Source organism: Sphaeramia orbicularis, chromosome 15 (assembly GCF_902148855.1).
Source record: "Sphaeramia orbicularis chromosome 15, fSphaOr1.1, whole genome shotgun sequence".
NCBI lineage: Eukaryota > Metazoa > Chordata > Actinopteri > Kurtiformes > Apogonidae > Sphaeramia > Sphaeramia orbicularis.
This window is the reverse complement of record NC_043971.1, coordinates 2,170,929-2,188,059: the sequence shown is the minus strand read 5'-3', so window position 1 is coordinate 2,188,059 and position 17,131 is coordinate 2,170,929.

The window sequence follows — 17,131 nt, the reverse complement described above, 5'->3', positions numbered from 1 at the left end:
TATTTCAACATTATGGTTTTGCAGTTTAAACGGCACAACACTGTTTTTCAATTTAACTTTTTTTTTCTAAAACCAATACAAATCCATCATTTCTTCATACTAATCTGCTTTTGTTCACGTCCTCTTCCTGTTAAAACTACAGCTGTATTTGATTTAATCGTTAACACAAAAATCTGTTCAAATAAACAACTTTGCTTTGTATTGTCACTTACAGTTTTGTTGCAATTTTACAACTTTTTGGTGTTAATTCCACAGTCATTTTTTACAGTGTTTTACGGGGCCCCTCACCAAGTCCGGAGTCCGACAGCCTCCCATCTGAGCGTTCATGGAGGAGCTGACGGTGACACCTACATCTGTCCCAGGCTGCAGATCCTGAGTGGCCTCGAAGAACTGATCTCCTGGGCTCACAAGAGCTTCAAACCGGCTAAGTCCAGGTCTGTGGTGCTGAAGAGGGTCTGGTCAGTTCAGCTTCTCACTTGGTAACTCCAGGACACCATCACTCACAGAGGAACCTGTGAAGAACCTGGGCAAGGGGTTCAACTGAGAGACGCAGCCTCTACACAAGCAACCCACCGACCACTGGAGACCTGGTGCTGCGGTGGACGAGTCTGGCCTTCCAGGTAAGTTCAAGACCTGGATCTATCAGCACGGTATTCTCCCTCAGATCCTCTGGCCCCCCTTGGTCTACGAAGTCCCCATTTCAGCAGTGGAAGGCTTCGAGATGAGGGTCAGCAGGTCCCACCACAGGTGGCTGGGACTGCCTCGAAGCCTGAGCAGCTGTGGGCGTGGTGTGGGCAAAACAACCGACTGAAGCTGCCCGTCAGCCGCCTGTGCCAGGAGTTCATGGTGACTGAAGCCAGGGAGCCGCTTCAGTACCGGGACTGCAGTGACCCAAAGGTCGCCCAGGCTGGGATGGAGGTCAGGACGGGACGGAAGCGGAGAACTCCTGAAGCTGTGAGCATCGCAGAGTCCAGGCTGCGGTAAAGGGGGGTCCAGAGGTAAAGGGGAGAGCTGGCCTAGGCACAGGGGAAAGAGAGGAGGAGATCCTGGAGGAGGTGAGAGCAGGAGGAGAGCCAGATGGTGGGGAGGCGGCAGCAGGGAGCGGGACAAGATGGAACAAGCTGTGGAGCGCAAGCTCCCACGGACCGAGCTGTGGAAGGCTGAACCCCACAGGATACAGTTCTTGATCCAGGCCGTCTACGACGTGCTGCCAAGCCCGTCTGACCTCTTCACCTGGGGGAAGGCGGAGACTGCAGCTCGTCCCCTCTGCCAGAGGAGACGAACCTCAGAGCACGTCCTCAGCTGCTGCCCGACAGCCCTGGGCGAAGGGCGCTGCCGCTGGAGACACGACCAGGTCCTGAAGACCATAGCGAACCCTGTCTGGGGCGGATCAGTCACAGTAAGAGCCTCCGCCCGGCAAATAACACCATCGCCTTCGTCAGAGCTGGGGAGAAGCCTGCAGCGCCCCCCCGAAACACCTCCCCTGGCCTGGTGGCAACGGCGCACGACTGGGAGCTGAAAGTTGATCTGGGGAGGCCGCTGAAGTTCCCAGAAGCCGTCACCAAGACAACATTAAGACCTCACGTCTGTAGTGTCCAAGCAGGCAATTCTTTTGGAGCTCATGGTGTCTTGGAGTAGGGATGGGAATCCGGTAGCTCGATTCCTTGGAATCATTTGCCTGCCTGCTTAACGATTCTGCTTAACGATTCTGCCTTTGTTGTGCATGCGCGATGACATCACACATATGCTGCATTGTTTTGGTCTGAACGAAGACAACATGGTGTTGAGGCAGAAACGGTCCAAACAGACCACACCAGGTCCAAACAGACCAGGTCCTAACAGACCAGGTCCAAACAGACCAGGTCTAAACAGACCAGGTCTAAACAGACCACACCAGGTCCAAACAGACCAGGTCCAAACAGACCAGGTCCTAACAGACCAGGTCCAAACAGACCAGGTCTAAACAGACCAGGTCTAAACAGACCACACCAGGTCCAAACAGACCAGGTCCAAACAGACCAGGTCCTAACAGACCAGGTCCAAACAGACCAGGTCTAAACAGACCACACCAGGTCCAAACAGACCAGGTCTAAACAGACCACACCAGGTCCAAACAGACCAGGTCCAAACAGACCACACCAGGTCCAGTTGAACTCTGTCAGAGCTTCCATTTCTTCTAAAGGTGGAATCCCTCCAGTCTCCTCAAACATTTGTCCACATGTGACTCATTTACAGGAATGTCACGTATTTGATTCTCTACTCAGCGGTGCTTGTGAATGTAGCAGCAGAGTGAACACTGGGCCAGTTCCGGTTCCGGTGTGGGCAACAAATGTCATAACTTCTCAAATACAAGTTTCCGAAGGCAAGAAGGGAAAGGAAATAGAGGAATTAGTAAAGAGTCTGTAGTTTCACTTTCACTGTGCCCCCCCCCCCCCGGACCGGCCTGGCATCATCTGTTCTTATTAGTTCATACTGTACATGTTCTATTTTCTGTGCAGATGGAAATATAAAAGACAGTTCATGCAAACACACCTGTTTGTACTCTTTTATTCCCTCACCCAGTGAGAATCGATAAGGAATCGGAATTGTTAAATTCTTGATGATTCCCATCCCTACTTGGGAAGACAGAGTGGAGGAGGCCCACGAGAGAAAGAGGACAAAGTATTCTGAGCTAGTGGAGGAGAGCAGGAACAACGGCTGGAGAACAGGATGCTAACCCACCGCAGTGGGATGCTGAGGCTTTGTGGGCCAGTCCGTCTGCAGGGTCCAGGAGCTGCTGGGCACCACAGGGGCCGGAGGGCCAAGGCCATGGAACTGGCCACCGATGCAGCGGAAATGGTGTGGAGGTGGCCGTGGATCAAGAGGGGAGGGGAGGGGAGGGGAGCGCTACCTGGACACAAGCTGGGGCCCGATCAACCCCGGCGGGGTCACCTGGGGGAGGGGTCTGATTGATGAAAGACCCGAAACCCCCCGAGGTCCCAGGTTACATCACTGATGTGTCCAGAAGCACCACAAGGTGTTTGTAAGAACCGTGTCCTGGAGGTGCTGTGGATAACAGTCCTTCTTCAGGTGTTCTGCTCCTAAAAACCAAAACACCAGTGGAAGGAGTTTCCAGATCAGTCAGTTCAGTAAAAGTATTAATACCACACTGTGAAAGTACTCAACTACAAGTGAAAATGCTGCAGTAATATCATGATCATACCATAATAACATACCATGATTTACATTATTGTGCCCCCCCCCCCTTTTGTTTTTGTTTTTTTGTTTTGTTTCCTGTTTAGTGGTAGTTTGAACGTGTGAAGGTTAAACTAAGAAAAACAATTCAAGACACTGTATCTAAAATGCATTATATTTTGTTTTTCCTTTCTTGAATAAAACAAATATTTAAAAAAAAAAAAAAAATTAAAGTGCTGCATTAAAATAATTACCCAAGTGCTCAGTTCACAGTAAATGTCCTTTATCCATGTTTTACTTTTACATGTGATGCTTTTGTACATGTTTAAGGTTGAGCTCATTTGCATAATTGTATCAAATGTTGTGTAGTTTTACGCAGCAGTGCGTCATATTTTATAATCTTATGTTTGTTGCTTTCCTTTGTTATGAGAACCACATACGTGCACAAAGGGAATCCATTTTCCCGTGAATGGAAGTGGGTTTTTAAAGGGTTTATTCAGCTGAAGGAGGGGAAGGATTTTCTCAGGCCATAAAGGAACATAAACAATAAAAAAATACTCACTTGGAGATACGTAGTTTTCACTGAGCAGGAAGGGAATGAGGAACTGTAATCTGAAAAGTAAATAAAGCTGTCAGACAAACGGAGGGGAGTAAATAGCCCGGTAGCCTCTGAGATGCATTTAATGACACTCAAGTAAAGAACCAGGACCTACAATGTGCATCTGCTAAGAAAAAAACAGAATATACAAGTCTTTTAACCCTTTCATGCATGAACTATGAGAACCTTAGTCAATATTTTTTTCTTGAGTGTTTTTATTCCTCTCAGCATGAAAAAAACAATGTAATTAAATTTTTATTTTATTTATTTATTTATTTTTTTATGAACCTATTTTTCGTGGAGTTACAAAAATGTCCACTCAGCTGGACAGCATGCATTTAAGTTTTGAAGCAAAGAAACATTTATTTAAAAATCATCATCAGAAAGTGATAAACTGTGTGAAAACTATGGAATAAAAACAGTTTTAATCTAATTACTAAATTGCTACTGTTTTCTCACATTTGATCATACTCTAATATTAGTTATGACTCATTTCATGGATATTAAATCCTCCTGAGACCCAGGAAATGGACAGTTTTAGCTTTTTTATATTCAAAAATTGTCTTGATTGGAAACTGTATAATGCAACAGTTTTTTCAGATACATTTTTAAAATTATTTGTATTTATTTACTGGTTTTTTTAATGGAATGTCCTTTGCAACGCACAGCATGTTTAAAGTAAAACTGTCAAACTTTTGTCCCTGACAGAGGACACAGTGCACTGCTGGGTTTAAGGAGGATGTGCAAAAAAAAACAACAAACAAAACTTTTTGTTTCAGAAAACTGTTAATTACAGTCTAATAACAATTAGCAACTGATTGACCCTCACACATGTCAGTGCAGATCAGGTTTATGAAGAACAGCACAGTTACAGTACTGGTCTGAATGTCAGTGTATTATTATGGGATGGTGCATAAGTGTCCACTGTGTCAGCTGATCTGGAACTAAAACAACAAAAACCCATGAATATACAGAGAACAGCTGGAGAAGAACTGACCACTGGAGTGACCACTGGAGTGTCCAGTGTGCATGAAAGGGTTCATATGACTCATGCAGTGACTGTTTCATTTTATTTCAGTCATGTTTTCAGTTTGAGGTCAACTGGACGTTTTAACCAAATCAGACTTTTTCAACATCAGGAAACAACAGTTACCTCTGTACTGTATGTATTAGACTGGTTACAACAGTTCCTGCTCACCTTCTGTGAGTGCAGTGAGTCATTTTACCCAAAACAAGAATCTATCATGATCTGCTACTGCCCTCCTGTGGATGAGAGTAAAACTACAGACCAACTGTCTGCAGTGTTTAACCAGGTTGGATTTCGCCTTGGACCTGTGTGGTATATTTACTGTAAAATACATAAGTGTGTGACAGGCAGTGGCAGTTCCAATCTGATGATTTTCTTGCATTAAATCACAGGTGATGAGGTTGTGATTGGTCATCAGAAGTAAAAGTTCAGGTAGTTTAACCCTTTCATGCATGAATTATCAGAACCTAGTCGAGATTTTTTTCCTGAATGTTTTTATTCCTCTTTAGGCATGAACAAAACAATGTGATTTAAATTTTTTTATGACCCTATTTTTTAAGGAGTTACAAAAATGTCCACTCAGCTGGACGCCATGTTGAGCTGCATTATGTAATAAATTCCCATTATGTAATAAAAGTTCAAAATGTAATAAGAATGTCACGTCATCTTGTAATAAAGTTGCATTATGTAATAAACTGAGGCATTTTGTTATAAACTACGTCAACTCATTATATTGTAAATTTTTTCACATGATGTAGTAAGTTATTACAATTTGAGAAATTTATTACAAAACACTTGACACATTTTTATTTTAAAACATCTCGTAACATGGTTCATTATGTAATAACAATCCAAATTAATATAATTTCAGAGTAATTTAGAAGAAATTAATCACAGGAGCTACAGGTAATGGAATCAGAACTTTAACCACAGTTTAAAGATGAAAATAAAAATGTTGGCCAGATATTACGTTATTGGTCTATTACATTTTAAAAATGGCAAATTTATTATGTTATCAGCTGTTATTACATTATTGGCTTCTACAAGGTCTCCTTCCTAGACCAGCAGTACTATGTAGTAAGTGCTGTATAATTAGGACTGAATCATTAGCATTAGCAGGTTGCTTTGCTATAGGCCAGTTTAATAATGAATGTTACGAGAATTCAGAAGCTTTCCAGGATCGACTAACACGAGGGAATAATTAAACTGATGCACAGAATGCAGTGAAACCAGGAAACATGAGTGTCAAGTAAAAGTGGTACCACATATTGACAAATAAATATTTTCAATATATATAAAACTAAGGTTTGATCAACCTGTTCTATTATTATGTTCTTTTGTTTGGGAAAAAACAACTGTTTGTAATTCTTAATTTGGTGCACCTTAAAGAGTTTCAATCTGATGGATCTTTTTTCTGTTCTTCCAAATGAAATAACTTTCACACAAGTTTACGATCAGTTCCTATTCAAAAAAGAAAAAAAACAAAGTCAGAAGTCCAAAAATCCAGAAAAAAGGAGTCTGTTGTAGTCAAGAGTCCAATAATTATCACTATAACCCTGTATTGAAAGAATTCATGGACAGGAATGATCTTATTGACATTTGGGGAGAGAAAAACCTGAATAGCAGACAATTTTCTTGGATCAAACCAAATGGGCGATCAAGATCTAGAATAGATTCATGGCTGATTTCCCCTGAAATTATAAATTCTGTATCAAAGGTGTCGATATCTGCTGCCCCCCCGACAGACCACTGTGTAAATGATATGACTCTGAAAGCTGGAAACAATTCAAATTTCAAGAAAAAACAAAAAACTATTGGAAATGTAACGCTGATTTATTGAATGTAGAGGATTTTGTACAGAAAGTAAAGGATTTGTTGACAGAAATTAAAAATAATACTGATTTAGACACTTATTGTAGAAAATGGGAATATTTCAAAGATAAGGTCAGAAATGTATCCATTAAATGTGGTAAATCCAGACAAAAATATGCAAAGAGAAAGTAAATTATGTCATGTATGTAAATTATTTCAAGAAATTAATGAATGTTGTAGAAAACTGGACTTATCAGATGAAGATAAGGCCAAAATGTTCTGTTTCCAAACCAAAGTAGATAACTCATGCATTCTAAAGGCACAGGGAGCGTACGCTCGATCCAGAGCTAAATGGAAAGAGCGAGGAGAAAAAAATTCATCTTATGTTTTTTGGACTTGAAAAGAGAAGACAAGAAAGAAATGAAATAGATCTTTTGATGATCAGTGATAGAGAATGCCCTGACCAAAGATTAATATCTGAAGAAATTCACCGGTTTTATTCTCATTTCTACTCATCAGCACACACAGGAGTAAATTCATTTTCTTTTTTGGAGAGAATTAAACAAAACATTCCTAAAACTGACTTGACGTTTAAAACATTATGTGATTCTGAAATTCAAATAAAAGAATTGGATGCAGCTATAAAGCAGATGTCAGCAGGAAAGTCACCTGGTCAAGACGGTTTGACCTCAAATTTTTATAAGTTTTTCTGGGAAGATTTAAAAGAACTATTATTTAATGCTCTGAAGAAATGCATGGAAAAGAATGATTTAATGCCCACTTTGAAACAAGGTGTCATTACTCTATTACCCAAACCCGGTAAAAACAAAAGGTACATTGACAATTTGAGACCAATAACTTTATTAAATGTTGATTACAAATTGTTTATTCTTATTTTTACTAATCGGTTGAAAACAGACATAGGACAGATAATAAGTGAAACTCAGTCAGGATTTATCAGACAGGTCTGTACAGAATAATATTAGGATGGTTCTAGATTTAATAGACTAATTATTAGATAGAAGATAAAGGCTTTATTTTATTTTTAGATTTTTACAAAGCCTTTGACTCAGTCGAGCATTCTTTTATGATGAAATCCTTAAAGTATTTTGGCTTTGGTGAAAAGTTTATTAAAAGAATTAATTCAATGTATAAGGACATTAATAGTTCTGTCTCACTCCCTCAAGGAACTACTGAGAGATTTGAGGTTCAAAGAGGAATCCCACAAGGCTGCTCCTGCTCTCCTTTATTATTTATTTGAGTTGCAGAATTATTGTCTATTTTTCTTAGAAACAGCCCAGACATTGAGCCTTTAAATGTATTCGTTCTTCATTTGACCAGAACTCAGCTGGCTGATGATTCCACACTGTTCCTCTAGAGGGCAGAGCAGATCCCTTTGGTAACTGATAAAATAGGGGATTTTTCTGAAGAGTCTGGATTATATTTAAACTTAAAAAAATGTGAGTTAATTTCAGTACATGATTATCAACCAAATGACTTGTATGGAATCCCAGTGAAAAATGAAGTGAAATATTTCAGAGTGACTGTTACAAAGGATTATAAAACCAGAGAAGAATTCAACATTATGTCTGTCATAAAGAAAAGCAAATCTATATTCAACTCCTGGTTACAAAGAGATAGATCAATTTTTGTTAGGATTTTGATCACTAAAATTGAAGCACTTTCTAGATTTACACATCCAGCTTTCTCTTTACCCATTCCTGATCATTTAATTAAATTAAATTAATCAAATAAATTTGAATTTTATTTGGAAAAATAAACATCATTATCTGAGAAAAGGGGATGTGGTCAAATCATTAGATGAAGGAGGTCTAAATGTGACTATGAAGCACACCACGGTGACTCTGGTCCGGTCATGGGACTCTGAATTTTGTCATGACGTGCATTGTGGGAAAGGGAAGCTGATGCAGCAGCTGAAACAGACCCCACACAGAAACGGCAGGAGCTCCTTCCCTCTGTGCATGTTCCTCCAGCTGTTTCTGCCTCGTGTTTGTTTCATCCATATAATACCATATGGATGCACTGCCAGCGGCTGCACGAGCTTTCGTTTCCCACAATGCACGTCGCGACAAACTTCCTCAGATGCCCAGTTCCTCCTGCCTCTGTCTGTAAACACATGGTTTGTTTGTGGTGGATGGAACTAAGAAAGTGTTCAGTGTAATGAAAGAGATTCAGCTGAGGAATGACAGACAGACGAACAGACGAATGAAACTGAGGAGATGACTGAGGATGGACAGATCTGAGGAAACACTGGTGACAAAAGTCTGCTGCACCTTTAACTTCATGTATGATGGACTGAAGACTAGAGTCTTTGAACTTAAAGTTTTAGTTTTCACTTTTGTTCTAAAATGAACGCTCACATTCACTGAACATGATGTTCCAGTTGAATGATAATGTGTGGTTTTGAATGTGCTTTTATTTGAATGTGTAAACACGACTGAGAAGTGTGGTCAGAATCTGGGATCTTTGTGGAAGTCGAATAGTTTGGACTGATGAAGGTTTTTCTGGTTGGAATTTACAGTTTTCAGACTGAAGTCCACCAGTTTTGTCCCTGAACCCACCTGACAAAGCTGAACCCCCCCTGTCAAATGTTGAAAAAGTCAGTCCACGGGGGACTAATGTGGCCCAGGTGGGTCTACTGTGGGCCGGGGGGTCTGATGTGGGCCGGGGGGGTCTAATGTGACCCAGGGGGGTCTAATGTGGTCCAGGAGGGTCTAATGTGGCCCAGGGGGGTCTAATGTGGTCCAGGAGGGTCTAATGTGGCCCAGGGGGGTCTACTGTGGGCCAGGGGGGTCTAATGTGGCCCAGGGGGAGGGTCTAATGTGGCCCAGGGGGGTCTACTGTGGCCCAGGGGGTCTAATGGGGCCTAGAGCGCTTTAACCTGGGTCTGTTGTGGTCTGGGTCTATCCTTCGGCCTGTTCCAGTTTGAACTGAATCCACTGCTCAGTGGATCAGAACCTCCGTCACCATCGTATTCACTCATGGGATGATCCGGGACATACACACATCTGTTTCCATGGAAACCGTGTCCAATAAACCGTGGATTCACAGCTGTCTTGAATGATGGATTCTGATTGGTCAGTGCAGGACCGTCTGTTCTTAGTGTCGAACAGACTTTCTCAGTTTTACTCCATTTTCCTGTTTACTTCAGCTGAAGCTTTCAGATCATGTTCATGTTCAACTCAGTATCTGAACTGAATCTAGACTTGGAAACATGAACCCACAGAGTTGAGCTGATTTGTATCATCACCCACTTCCTGTTTCTGTACATACAGGCGTCACGAGGCTCGACGACAGCATCAGCTATCCACAGGTCTGCATCTCTTACTATGGTCGCCATGGTAACCAGGGACCACAGGAACCCGGTGTGGTTGGGTTCAAGTCTTTCCATCCTGTGATATGGATCAGAAAAGTGATGAGTGAGACTGTGGGTGAAACAGCAGATCCATTTGAAAACTGATCTGCAGCAAAAGAGGAACAGAGTCAGCTTTAACACTGACACATACGACTACACTGACTGAGCTTTAACACCCATGGAGTTGGATCAGAGACAGTGGATGGACACACTGGGGTTCAGTTCAGTTACGGACAGACCGGACTGAAAAACACACTTTTACTGCAGTTTTCTGTTTTTTATATAATAACCTTTAACTATAACCTGAGCTAATATGAACCGCTACGTCAGTGGTGTCAAACACGCGGCCTAGGGAACAAATGCATCCCACCAAAGGTTCCAGTCCGACCCCTGCGATGAATTTACAAAGTGTCTAAATTCCACAGTCCAGGCTGTGGAACTCATGTTAGTGTGGGTTCCACATCCAGACCAATCTGATCTACAGTCCAATAAGAACAGCAGAAGAACCCACACAGAAGAAGGACTGCAGATTTACTACTGGGTTGGATGGGAAAAATAATATTACACTATGTCTATAAATAATGACAACTTCAAATGTTTGTCTTTGTTTTAGTGCAAAAAAATAACAGTAAATCATGAAAATACTAACATTTCCAAACTATCCTGAAACAATAGAATGTGAATAACCTGAACAAATATGACCAACCTGAAATGTCTAAAGAAAATTAAGCCCAATTTGAACTCTTTTCTGCCTGTTACTCAGTGTTTAGTGTCTTTGTAGAACAGAACAGAATAGAATAGAATAGAATAGAATAGAATAGAATAGAATAGAATAGAATAGAATAGCAGAAGTCCAAGGAAAAATAATCTCAGTTCCTCTTTTAATTTTTTTTTTTTTTTTTGTTCATTAACTCTCTGGTGTCACTTGCACAGGTGACACTAATTAACCTTTTAATTTGTTTGGTTGAATTTGAACATGACATATGCAGTATTAAGGTCGTACACTCCAACCAATGAGATTAGACTGTAAAACTATGTCAACAACTTTATTTTTTATTTTATTTTATTTGTTTTACAGAGAACTAATGTTAAAGAATCCCTTTGTATTTGTTTGTTTTTGTTTTTCTGTTCAGATTGTCGTCCGTTCATGTGGCCTCGTCAGTTGTTTGTTTGTTCTCTGTTAACTGTTTTCTTTGAAATAAAGTTCTACAAAAAACTAACAAACAAAAAAAACAACCTTTTAATGTTTTGAACCAGCAGAGCACAACGACCAGGCAGATTTCAACACTTTATTCAACATTTATGGGTGGGGTGGATCAAACCATGTTCGAGGTAAGGTGGGGGGTGGGGGGGCTGCTGTATTTTTCTTGTTAAAACATTTTATTCCATCCATGTACTGTACATGGATTTGACTGTTTTCTAGCCTGTCAAAAAATGAACATAAAGTTAAAAAAAAAAAAAAAGTCTGGAGTTTTAGGAGTGCTGGGATTTAATTTAGAGGCGCTTCAACACCCCCCAAAATGGGGCACAAACCCCACTGTTGGAAACAATTAGTTCAATTTCAAAAAATGAGATTTTTAAAAAAAAAATCTTATTGTCTTGAATGAATGAATGAAATCTTTATTTTGAACATGTTGACAGTGAAATCAAAACAAAAATCAACCAACAAAATGTCAGTACTAGTACATAAATTATTGATAAGCAAACAAACAACAAAATAAATAATTAAATACTACTACTACTAATAATAATAATAATAATTATAATAATAATATAAATTTTAAAAATGAAATGAAATTATAAATGCTCGAAAAGGAGTAGGAAGAAGTAAAAACTTATAAACTCCTACCCCCAATCCTTATGATCACTATATAGCAATTATTATTTTTTATGAATATCAATATAATACTAATACTAATACTAATTACTACTATTACTACTACTAATAATTAATAATAATAACAATAAAAAATAAATAATTATAATAATGATGATGATGATGTATAACAATTTCACACATTTTTTTCTTGAAAAGAGCAGAAGTCCAAAGGAAAACCTGTTCTCTCTCTCTCTCTTTCTCTCTCTCTCTCTCTCTCTCTCTCTCTCTCTCTCTCTCTCATTAACTCTCCTCCAGTGGAACCCCTTCACGTGCATGCGCATCCTGGTGACGTCCAGGTGACCCTAATCAACTCTTTTAATTGGTTGGAACCGGCTGCGCCGTAACCAGGCAGATTTCAACAACAACTGAAGCACATTTGTTAACTTTAATGAAGAGAAGAAGAAGAGAAAAGTTCTGTGTGTTTTTTAAAGCCGTTATTCTGCCGGAAAATACAAGAAGAAGAAGAAGAGAGAGAGAGAAAAAACAAAACGTTACTGTGTGTGAAAAGGTCCGAGTTTGACCGAACAAACCGAACTCCGCAGAGGATGGAGCACGAGCCGCGGGAGGATAAAGGTAGAAACTGCGGCAGTTTCCTGTGTTTAAACCAACATGAATGTGTGGAGAAAGTGTGTAAAAGTGGTTCTGTTTGGACCAGGACACGACGGTGAAGTGTGTGTGTGTGTGTGTGTGTGTGTGTGTCCAAACGGAGCAGCTGGTCTCATAGTCAGAGCTGGTTCTGGTTTACTCAGGTTCTGGTTCTGATGGTTCTGATGGTTCTGCTGGTGGGCTCGCGCTCCGGGTCCCCACACCGGGCCGTGTGCATGCGTGTGCGTAATGCTGGTTTAGAGTCCAGCTGTGTTCAACACTGGTTGTTTTGGTTGTTGTTTTTAAGGCCAGTTTTGGTGGCCTGGTTTTCATTAAATGTAGACGTTGGAGGCTGATTGTGTTGTGTATATGATTATATTTTGAATGGATTTCCTTTGTTCCATTTCGGCTCTTTTCTGATTGAATTGATAGATTGTGTAAAGTGGGTCATATTTGCATTATTTCTGTGATTGGGACTGGATATTTGTTGGATTTAGGGCTTTTTGTGTGTTCTGACAGGAGTATTGAAGTCCATTGTTGGTGCTGGAGTTCCAACTCTAGTGATTTGTGGAGGTTCTTGGAGTGTCCATGTGGCTGCTTTGGCCATATTTCTTTTTTCCAGGTAAACAACAACAGCTACGTGGTGGTTTTTATTCATTCTTCTGCTGGTTTATTGGCCGTAGTGCCATGACATCTGCACATGTTCACATTCATCAGATATCTAGACTGTTCAGTTCTCAGATGAGCTGGTCTAGTGTATTTCCTGGGTTTCCATATGACTGTGGTTTCATTAGTTTAATTCTTGGTTTGTCAGTTTGGTTAAATCAGATGGTTCTGGTTGAATTAGTTGTTTGTGCCAAGTCTTTAATTTAAATCTATTTGTGTTTTTGGGACTGGATATTGTTTCCCAGTGTGACTTAATATTGATGGTTTTGGTCGTCAATAACTGGACTATGTGTCTTGCGGTGTTGTAACTGTTGTATTGTGTGTTGAAATCAGCTTCATATTCATCTGTGCTTATTTACATATATACATATTTACATGGCTGGTTTTGGACATATTTATTTTCCTCTTTTCATTTTCATGCTTTCTTCTGCTGGTTTTTTGGCCGCTGTGCCCATCTGCACATTTGTAACATACTCATGAAGCTCAGTTTGGTCTAGTATATTTACTGGTTTTCTGTCATTTAGTCCATATGACAGTGATTTCATTGGTTTAATTGTTGGTTTGTCAGGTTTTGGTTGAGTCTGGTTGTGTTGGTGGAGTTCACTGACTGGACTGGTTCAGATTTGTGCAGTTACACCTTGGATTAAACTGAGCTTCACATTCAACTGCACACACAAACACATTTACATGGATGGTTTGACATGTTTATTCGCTCTTTTTTATGTGTATTCTCTTTTAATCGCTGCCTTTCATTCATGTTTGTTATGTCCGATACTGGTTTGATGGACCAGTTGTCATTAGGGTTTAGTTCAGGTGAGGAAGGCGTCCATGTCATTATTGTTCCTTCTGTAAATACTGGAATGACTGGACACACAGTAGAATACTTGGATACTGGACACACAGTAGAATACTTTGATAGTGGACACGCAGTAGAATACTTGGATACTGGACATGAGGTAGAATACTTGGATAGTGGACACGCAATAGAATACTTTGATAGTGGACACGCAGTAGAATACTTGGATACTGGACATGAGGTTGAATACTTGGATAGTGGACACGCAATAGAATACTTTGATAGTGGACACGCAGTAGAATACTTGGATACTGGACATGAGGTAGAATACTTGGATAGTGGACACATGGTAGAATACTTGGATACTGGACACATGGTAGAATACTTGGATACTGGACACACGGTAGAATACTTGGATACTGGACACACGGTAGAGTAGTTGGATACTGTCGTGGAAATGTGATGTTCAACTGTTGACCCACACAAAGATGAGGAGAGAAAGTTAGAGTTAAAATAATAAATGCATTTATTGAGAAGTCAATCACAGAGAAACTCTGTAAGTGAAGTCTGATTAAACATGAAAAACTAAAGATTATATAGAACCAAATCCAACCCCCTCAAACCATGATGTCATCCCTTGCGTACATCGTACCACTCCATACTACTCCTTCTCTGCTCTGTGAAGAGGTCATGCTGACCTCTTCACCCTAACCTTGCTTGGATCCTATCTGGAGTGCAGGCGCCATCCTCCATCTACACATTCAGACATTTAGGTGTTTGGGTTTTAACTCAAGGCAAGAACTCTGTTCCTGGGTCGGGGGTGTTACAGAGTGGTAACCATCACACATAAGCATATGCATGAAGAATGACTCAGCATTAAAAGAAGATGTACTAACAGTATAAAATATTAAAAGTATAAAATATAAAGAGTATAAAATATAAAAAGTAAATTTTTTCACCACAATACTGAACACACTGTAGAATAGTTGAATAGTGGACCCACGGTAGAATACTTGGATACTGGACACACGGTAGAATACTTGGATACTGGACACACGGTAGAATACTTGGATACTGGACAGTGAAAATTCTGTTAAATTACAGATTTTTTTTTTTTTTTTTTTACAGTGTTCCTGGTCCTTTCCCTCTGGATTCTGTTCAGATCTTTTGCTCTTCATTTGTGCGTTTTCTTCTCTACATATTTTTTGACCCTGTCGACTGTTTCCTATAAAACATGATCATCTGGTGGTCATGCTTCAGTGGTTGAGCTGTTTCCACATCCTGTCATCTGAAGGTTTTTTTTTTTTTTTTTTTTTTTTTTTTTTGACTCTTTGCTGTTTCTTAATCACTGTTTTTCATCTATTTCAGCTGAAGTGCAGAAGCTTCCTTCTAATTCTGCACATTTTAATATAGGGTGGTAACATTTGAGTCTGTCCTTTGATACAAATATAGATCACCTGGGAATGACTAATTCCAACCACAAATGTCATTTATATCATTTAAAGGATCAAACTGGCATAAATACAATGACATGGTCAAAATACTCCTGTGCCTAATAATAATAATAATGATGATGATGATGATAATGATAATAATAATGATAATAATAATAATAATAATAATAATAATAATAATAATAATAATAATAATAATAACCAATATAAAAATAACAAAAGTAAATCAACTGTGATGGACAGATCCTCCAAAAGAAACAAACGATACTAGTGTGATTCAGGTGGTCTGTCCTGGTGCAGTGGTGCATTGTGGGTGTTGAGTCTGCAGCTGGATTGGCCACAGTTGGACTTTGTAGCAGTAGATGAGTTCCTTCAACCACTATGTTTACACACACACTCACATGGGACTAGAACTCCACATTAGGCCCTTCCATTTTCTATAGCAGGGGTCTCAAACATGCGGCCTGGGGGCCAAATGCGGCCCACCAAAGGTTCCAATCCGACCCCCGGGATGAATTTACAAGGTGTAAAACTTCAACAGTCAAGGCTGTGGAACTCATTTTAGTTGCAGTTCCACATACAGACCAATATGATCTACAGTCAAATAATAACAGCATAAAAACTACAAAAAAGAATGACTCCAGATTTTCTTCTCGATTTGATGTGAAAAAAATATTACACTATGCCTATAAATACTGACAACTTCAAACTTTTGTCTTTGTTTTAGTGCAAAAAATAGCATTAAATTATGAAAATACTTACAAGACAGCCTGATCACAATCCAGGGTACCAGAAAGGGTGCACATATATAAAAAAAAAAAATGCTCTATCAAAAAATCAGACAGGCCAGTTTATTTGTCTGACATTTCTCTTTTAAAGTCCAAAATATTTTTGTATTCTGGTGTTTACTATAAATGTGTCAGGCTTGTACCCCTGTCAAATCAGAAATTCTTGGGTGTACAGACACTCCAGCCTAACAGCCTCCATATTTAATGCCTACACACATACAAATGTTTCAGACCTCAGGAGAATCATGCATTGTTTCTTGCATAGATGTGGTGTCCAAAGCATGCCTGCTGAAAAATTCCATATATTGACAGAAACAGTCAAATCAGAGCCACATATTTAGAATGTGGTGTACGGACGCTACTGGTGTACGGACTTTACCAGATGTGAATGGAAATGTGTCTGAGCACATGGTGGCATCTGTGTTCCATCTGGAACTAAGTCTTCTGGTACAGGAGGACACAAACATGTGGAACCAGTGAGAACAGTAGATCTGTAAGGCATAGAGTCCAGATTAGTGATGGAAGTATATTGGTGTACGGACACTCCAGGAATTTGGGTGAACAACGCACCATTGAAAACATGCGCTTCCACGTAAACATCCATTTGACACATTGTTCCCAAATGTTGTGCAGCATACCAGGGAGCAGAGCCACATCTGTCTAGTTGTGCATATTTAGTCCTAATAATACTGAAAGAACAGGTTCCCATTCTATTATTCCAATTAAAGGTCTGGAAAAGAAGGGTTTTCACAACAAAATGGTTGATTGTCTTAATACTGAAAATAAGAATTGATAATCAAACAGCTGTTCAACAAAAATGATCAATCAATGAAAATCAATGTGATGTGTGTATTTTGTAATAAAAAAGACACAGGAGTTGAGTAGTCATTATTTATTTTGTTAACAAACATTATGTACAATAATTTTGCTCTCTTATAACAATAAAATTGCGCACGTTTTCACGCTTACTGAATCG